The sequence below is a fragment of the Penaeus monodon genome, chromosome 9 (genome assembly GCF_015228065.2).
Source record: "Penaeus monodon isolate SGIC_2016 chromosome 9, NSTDA_Pmon_1, whole genome shotgun sequence".
NCBI lineage: Eukaryota > Metazoa > Arthropoda > Malacostraca > Decapoda > Penaeidae > Penaeus > Penaeus monodon.
Window position 1 is genome coordinate 42,645,715 of NC_051394.1, and position 7,500 is coordinate 42,653,214.

A 7,500-nucleotide genomic window follows, 5' to 3' on the forward strand; every position below is an offset into this window, starting at 1 on the left:
GGGGGGGGATGGGTGGGGGGGGGAGAAGGAGGTGGTGCAGTGGAAGGTGGAAGGGGGAGGGATGAGTGGAGTGGCAGGAAGGGGAAAGGAGAGGGAGCGATTGGAGTGGTAGGGAGGGGAACGGGGGGAGAGTGAGTGGAGTGGCAGGGAGGGGAAGGAGAGACGAGTAGGGGGAAGAGGAAAACGGAGGGACTTGGAATGGGAAGCGGAAGGGGTGGGGGGGGGGTCGTGGGGAACGCAAGGAGGCTGCCAGTCGGTAAAACGAGTTCAACCATATTCGAGATGGGAAAGTCAGAGAAGATTGTGTCCCTTATTTCTTGACTAGTTCTTATTTGCCGTCATTTTCTTCACGACAGATTTATGTTAACCCTTGACAAGTGCTCTTGGCTCAGACGGTACCAAGACTTGGTTTGACTTGACAAATTTCTCCGTAGTATGATGCAGGGTGCGGAACCACGACCGCCGGAGGAGACAGGATCTTAACAAAGATGGAAATTCGGCCTATACAAATTATTTTAGATAGAGAGAGGAAGAAAGACGTAGGCGGAGAGAGAGAGAGAGAGAGAGAGAGAGAGAGAGAGAGAGAGAGAGAGAGAGAGAGAGAGAGAGAGAGAGAGAGAGAGAGAGAGAGAGAGAGAGAGAGAGAGAGAGATGAGAAAAGGAGAGATGAAAGAATGGGAGAAAGAGAGAGAGAAGCAGTGAGAGAGGTGAGAGGGGGAGGGAGAAGGAGAAGAATGAAAATGAGACACAGACAGAAACAGAGTGAGAGTAAGCATGAGTCAAGTCATTGAGTGATATGAGAGAGAGGGAGAGGGAGGGGGAGTGGGAGGAGGGAGGGAGGGAGGGAGGTAGAGAGAGAGAGAGAGAGAGAGAGAGAGAGAGAGAGAGAGAGAGAGAGAGAGAGAGAGAGAGAGAGAGAGAGAGAGAGAGAGAGAATCAACAACTAATACTGAGATTACTGAGGCTTAATTCAGATCTTTTATTGGAATGAAAATAGCACCCTGAAAAGCTCAAAATAATAAACTAGTTTCAAATCCCTAACCTAAAGTATCAGTAATTTTTTTTATATATCCAGTAGGTTACATCTGCAGCGTCACATCTTTACTGACGGGACCGTAATGTCTACCATTTTTCAACAGTATGCCTAATCAATATCATTTTTATCGATAGAAGCTTGTATGTTGCTCCTCTGATCAATATGGTATTTTACGTTTAGTTTCCTTTGTAATTTTGTTTGAATCTTGTCCAACTTTCCTCGAAGACAGCTCGGCAGAGACACTTAATGAATGTTGAAATATTTATGTATAATGGTCATACGTGGGTAATGCTTTTGTGAACCAATTGACAGGTGTAGAGAACTCAGGTTGTTTATTTATTAATGAGGTTATGTGCGAGGCGCCCTTTAAATGACGTTTTAGCTCATTTTCTTTCATTTTACAAAAAAAAGTGTAATGCATATGCACGTGTGAAAATACTGTAGAGCTAAAGTAATAATCTTAGAAAAAGTGACACATTTTGAAGGAATTTCAGTTGATAGAGAATGGTATCTCTACCCCAGTATCCGGCATATCACATGCCCTACACAAAAATGAACTATAGAGTTATATTCTCACTGGAGAGTATACATATATATACGCATCACGCCGCAAGAGAAGAATCTACATATATATTGGCCATAAAACAAAAAGCCATCCGGGACCATAAGCTTAACTCTCTCGCGTCCAAGTTTTGGATAATTGGGAGAGACTTGGCGATGCAGCGAAGGCACGGGGACTGGCAGCATAACCCGAGGCTAGGCTCTTGTCGGTAGTATTTTTATTTATTATTATTATTTTTTTTTGCGTTCATTAATTTTCATTTTGCTTGACGAGGTTTGTGTTCTCCGATGCGTGTGTTTGAGCGCATTTTAAGTAGCCTGGTGAATGCGAAATGGGATGAGTTCGATATATTTTGGGTACTTTCATTTTATTTAGCTGGCTGCGGTGTAATGTTATATCAGGTCCTTAAAAATGTACTTCAAGTTGTGGGATGATAATGATACATATATTCAAACTTGCATACATACATATTCACACACATGCTTACATACATATACACACATGCATATATACATACACACACACATGCATTCACAGACACTCACATGCATACATATACACCCGCATGTATACATATACACACACATGTATACACACATGCTTACATATACACACATGCATATATGTAAACGCATGCACACACACACACACACACACACACACACACACACACACACACACACACACACACACACACACACACACACACACACACACACACACAGAGAGAGAGAGAGAGAGAGAGAGAGAGAGAGAGAGAGAGAGAGAGAGAGAGAGAGAGAGAGAGAGAGAGAGAGAGAGAGAGAGACGATAAGCAAGCATTAGAATTACCAACTATGTTCATACTTTCTTATACTTTTGTCTTCTTTGGAGTTGCCTTGTTTGTTTTATTGGAGTTCAATTTATCGATCGTAAAATTTTAATTTTTTTTTCTTCTTTTAATCTGTTCACTTAACGATTTTCCTTCAAATCCACCGTTAATTAATCAAACACGATTCACGGGCGGAGAGATAGAGAAGTATAGAAGTCAGTTTGGCATCACACCGGATGACACGAATGATTTTGTTTGATATCGATATCACTTACAGGTGACATACTCACGTTTGCTTGTTTGTGTCGGTGTATTTATATGCAGTGAAAGAAGTCCGACGTGATTCTGATGTTAATTGGCGATGATAATTATATTTGAGGTTTTGACGAACTGCTGTAGATTTGTTGTTTATCACTTTCTTTGTTCTTGCCACTTTTCCTTTTTTTTTTTAATTATAACATCGGCCAATTATTTTTGTTCGTTTCCCCTTCGTTTTTTATTTTCATTATACTTTCATGTTTCTTTCCATTCATCCCCAGTTCATGTAAGTTTTACTTCCATTCCTCTCTCTCTTTCTTCTCTTTTGTTTTTTTCTTATCTTTCCTTTCTGTACTATACGTTGTTTCTCTTGATATCCACTCCTCTTTTAAATTTGTGTTTTCTGTCCTACTCCGCCCTTTGTCCTTTCTTTTTGACCTTTCCTTATGCCGCTTCCTCTTTTTTATTGCATCCTCTTCTCCGCCCTTTCGCACGTCTTTCCACTTATTGTCTTTCTCCTTTTCCCATGTATCTTCTTTACCCTCCGTTCTTATTCTTTTCTTTTTTCCTTTCGTCCCCCCTCTCGACACTGCCGTGACAACGATCCTTCAATTACTTTTAATTGTTTCATCCTTCTCCAGTCTCGCCCTCCGTAGCGTGTGCTCTGCCAGTTATCCCGTAATCGTTGCCTCGGTGCGCTAAACAAGAACACATGTTTTATAAATAACGATGGCTGCCATTGCCATGTTGATTGCTGTTGTTGTGGTTGTTTTCTTGTAAGTCTGTTGTTTTGTTATAATTGCTGTTGTTGGTGGTGTTTTGTTGTAATTGTTGTTATTGTGTAGTTGTTGAGGTTATTGATGATAGGATTGTCATTTTTATATACGTTATTATGGGTGTTTAGTTGTTTATTAGCGTTGGTTATCCAAGCGGTGAGTCAGCAAATGCCACAACTTCCCACCTGCAGAGAAATACCCACTTGCACCTACTAAACCCTGCCTTCCTTCCCTTTCTCTCTCTTTCGCTCTCATCCTTCCGTATTCGCTTTCCCTGTCTCCCATCTCCCTTCTCCATTTTCCTCTCTCCTCTCAGTTTTCTCCTTTCTTCCCTCTCGCTTCACATTCTTTATTTTCCCTTCCCTCTCGTATCTCCTCTCGTTTGGGCGGCGCGCGTGTCTGGTAATTATTGCACCGCCGCTTGTTGGGTCAGAGCAGTCGCGAGTTCGGCGACGCGGGACCGAAATGCCATGAGCTCGACGACACGGCAGCGCAATGTGGCGGGGCGTGCTGAGGGAGGGGTTAGGGGGATAGATGGGAGGTGGGGGACGATGGATGGGGGAGTGGGAGGTGGTTCTAGTAAGACTGGAAGGTAGATGCTAAAAGGTTAGGGTGTCGCGTGGTGTTGCCCTCAAAAAGTGTCCGTGAGTTTCAAGGGAGAGTGGTGTTTTCATTTCTTTTTTTTTCCTATCTTCTTTGTGTCATTAATTGGTTCCCACTGCTTAGTACCTTGTTCGAAGTCGATTTCTATTTCATCCGTCCTCCACATTTCTCCATACAGAAATTCGTTCAGCTCTTCTTGTCTTACGTAATCAGTATATTGAAAAAAATATCCTTGGTTCTCTTATAATATCGTCTCTAGCATATGTATATCTTTTGAATTCAGTAATTCATCCCGAAGTTCCCATGAATCACTGAAACCGAATGCACCTTCTCCTATACGAGGCATACGACCCACGACCTTCCCCAAATATGCCCTTGATATGATGATACCAGCATTACCCTGATTAGGAGGAGGCAAGCGTGAATGGAGGGCGACTCTGCATACTACGCGACGGGAGCGGGCTATTTAATTCGCTTTTTTTTCATTTAGAAGGGGCCATTAATTCATCGAGTTTCATTCTTGGATCGGCGTCTCATTAACGAAGCAAAGGTCGAGGTAATTAACCCCATGTGTCATTGTAGCGTGTCGTTTCCGTGCGTCTCCTGCGGCGCTATGCTTATTTATGGGATCTTGTTGCAGTGTATATTTTCTAATGAATGAAGCGTTATTGTTCTTGCTGTTCTTGTTGCTTTTGTTGTTGCTGTTCTTGTTGCTGCTACTGCATTTTTCATCATCATCAATATAAATGCTGATGTTGTTAATTATATTTTCATCGTTGTTGTTATTAATATATATTACTTTCTGTCTACAATGACGCTGCGTTTCTTTAAGCGGCTATCGACATTCTTTTTTTTTTTAATGGCGTTCTCTCTGTCACTTCGTCATATTCGTTACTTCCCTAATATTTTACGGTGTGCCTGGGATAGTGTCAGGGACATCATGGGTTTTGAATGACTATGCAGATCCTAGCTAAAAGAATACATTGATTTTGTGGTAATTGTATAAGTGTGAAACGGCCTTATTTTACGTGCAAATTTCTTTTGCTTATATATATATATATATATATATATATATAATATATATATATATATATATATATATATATATATATATATATATATATATATATATATTCTTGGAATGATACGAATATTTGTTTGGTATGAATAATATCATTAGCTTATCGCATGAACATATCATATGCTGTTTGGACTATTTGGGTATAATTGCCTATGCGATTCGCGTCTAAGTCGTAACTGCGTTACTTGGGTGGCTACACAGGGGCTACACAGGCGGAAAGCCAACGCGTCTTGGTGGTTGTGGATGTGCGTTTTACATTCTTTTCCTTCCTTCTTTTTTTTTTGTTCATGTTCTTATTCATATATATATATATTTTTTTTTTTTTGGCGTAGAAATACTGGTCCCCAGTGCCTAATCCAGCATATGTTAACCTACTATTACTGTAGCTACAGCTGTCATCATTATTTTTACGTTGTATAACCATACAATTTGTGAAGTGAAGAGACAAGGGCAAGCACCTGCAAGAGACTGCCATACACAAGTCAAGCTACTGCATTTATTCCGCGTCTTCCCGTTATTAAGCCGTGTCTATTTCTGGGCAGGAACATTGTCACAAATAGACCGCCGAGGTGCGCTCTCTCCTTCCACTCTTCACACACAGGAAAAGCTCTCGCGGAGAAAAAAAAAGAGTTCGAAATGTCCTCGAAATGATGCTGCCTCATCACTGTGAGTAGCTTCCCTGACGTAGCCGGTGTGATGTTGGGGTCGTGACTCTGTAGTCTCTCTCAGGTAACCGGTGTGAGGTTGTCTGGCTGGCTCGACTCTTCTCTCAGTACGGTAGCCTCCTTCAAGTAGTAGGAGGCGTGATGTTACCCTGCCTCGTCACTTGGTAGCCTCCATCAGATAGCGGGCGTGGTGTTGCCCTCAAAAAGTGTCCGTGAGTTTCAAGGGAGAGAACGGAGCGGGGGAAAAATGGAGATTGGGGAAAGGGTTTCATTAATGGGATATTGTCTCTTTTTTCATTCTGTTGATGTCTGGGCCCACTAGTAGAGGTAGATGGATAGATACAGAAATGAATTGGCCGGTAGGAGGGGGAGGAGATAGAGAGAGAGAAAGAATAGAATAGGAGATAGAGAAAAATGGATGGAGGTAAAGAAGGAGGAAGATAGAGGGAGAGAAAGGATTTGACATAAGGTGAGCAAAAGAGAGGGGGGATCCATTTATCTGTAAGAAGGAAGGAAAAACAGAAGAGGAAGAGAGGGAGGGAGGGAGGAAGGAGAAGGAGAAGGAAAGAGAGGGAGAAGGAGAGTAAGAGAGAGAGGGGGGGGGGAGAAGGAGATGGAAAGAGAGAGAGAGGGTGAAATGAGAGGGAGAAAGGTAGAACGGAGAAAAGGAGAGAGAGGGAGAAAGCGGGAAAGGAGAGGAAGAAGGAAGGAAATGAGAGAGAGAAAGGCAAGGGAAAGGAAGAGATAAAGTAGAGGGAAAAGGGAAATAAAGGAGAGAGACAGGGAGATAAAGGAGAGAGAGAGGAAGAGAGAGAGGAAGAGAGAGAGGGAGGGAAGGAGGGAAGAGAGTCTGCCTCATCTAGAAATACGTTTGTTTACGACACTATATATTTTCGACTGATGAGTTATATAAGAGTCACCAGACAAATCTCATTAAACCGTAATAATAGTTAGTTAACATGATGTATAGTAATAAACGGCAGCTACTTAGGGAAAAAAACATGCGCACCTTACATTACAGCGGCTGGTATTACGAAGCAGTGAAGGAAGGACATGCAATAGTGACGTTGTAAAGCCGGGGTCACGTGCGCGGAGAAGGGTGCGGAGCGACGAGTGTGACCGGCTGCGCCATACGTTGGCTAGGTTCAGGTACCTTAATATACGCCGGTGTGCAAACATACTATAATGCACTGACAGGCGAAATATTGAGGAGTCCGGACCATCGGAAGGGAGTTAGCAAACCTCCTCCCTGTGGGTATAGACCTCATTTGACCCTTCACTTTATCCGTATTATCACCCACGACGCCTTTTCAGGAAAAAAAATGACACTGCGTACTTAACATGTAATTAATATTGTGTATTTTGACAGTTCTTTTTGTTTTCACAGTGGCCTGGATAATGATTTCTAGTATTAGCTAGTTTTCATCGGCTCGCTCACACCGCGGTTACCTATGGGCATCCGGTAGGCGTAGGCTACATAGTATGAATCATTTTTAGGGAAAACCTAAAATCTCTTTGCATTCTCTATTAATAGTTGTGTAGATGAAAGATTTTAAACTAAACGCAAGATGAGAAAAAAGACTATTGGCGTGATATGCATGTTGCGGAGAGCATTTGCATTGGTGCAATAAGCAGCATAAGAATAAGCTGGTAGCTAGGTACCTTTTTTCCGTGTACACAGTAGCCTAATGTTGAAAGTCGCCGTGAG

General features: G+C 42.2%; 1 protein-coding gene across 5 annotated transcripts in view; it reads left to right on the plus strand.

The window, feature by feature from the left end:
- The window catches only part of LOC119577179 (transient receptor potential cation channel trpm-like), a 151,191-nt gene that overhangs the window by 18,587 nt on the left and 125,104 nt on the right, over window positions 1-7,500 (plus strand). The window lies entirely within an intron of this gene.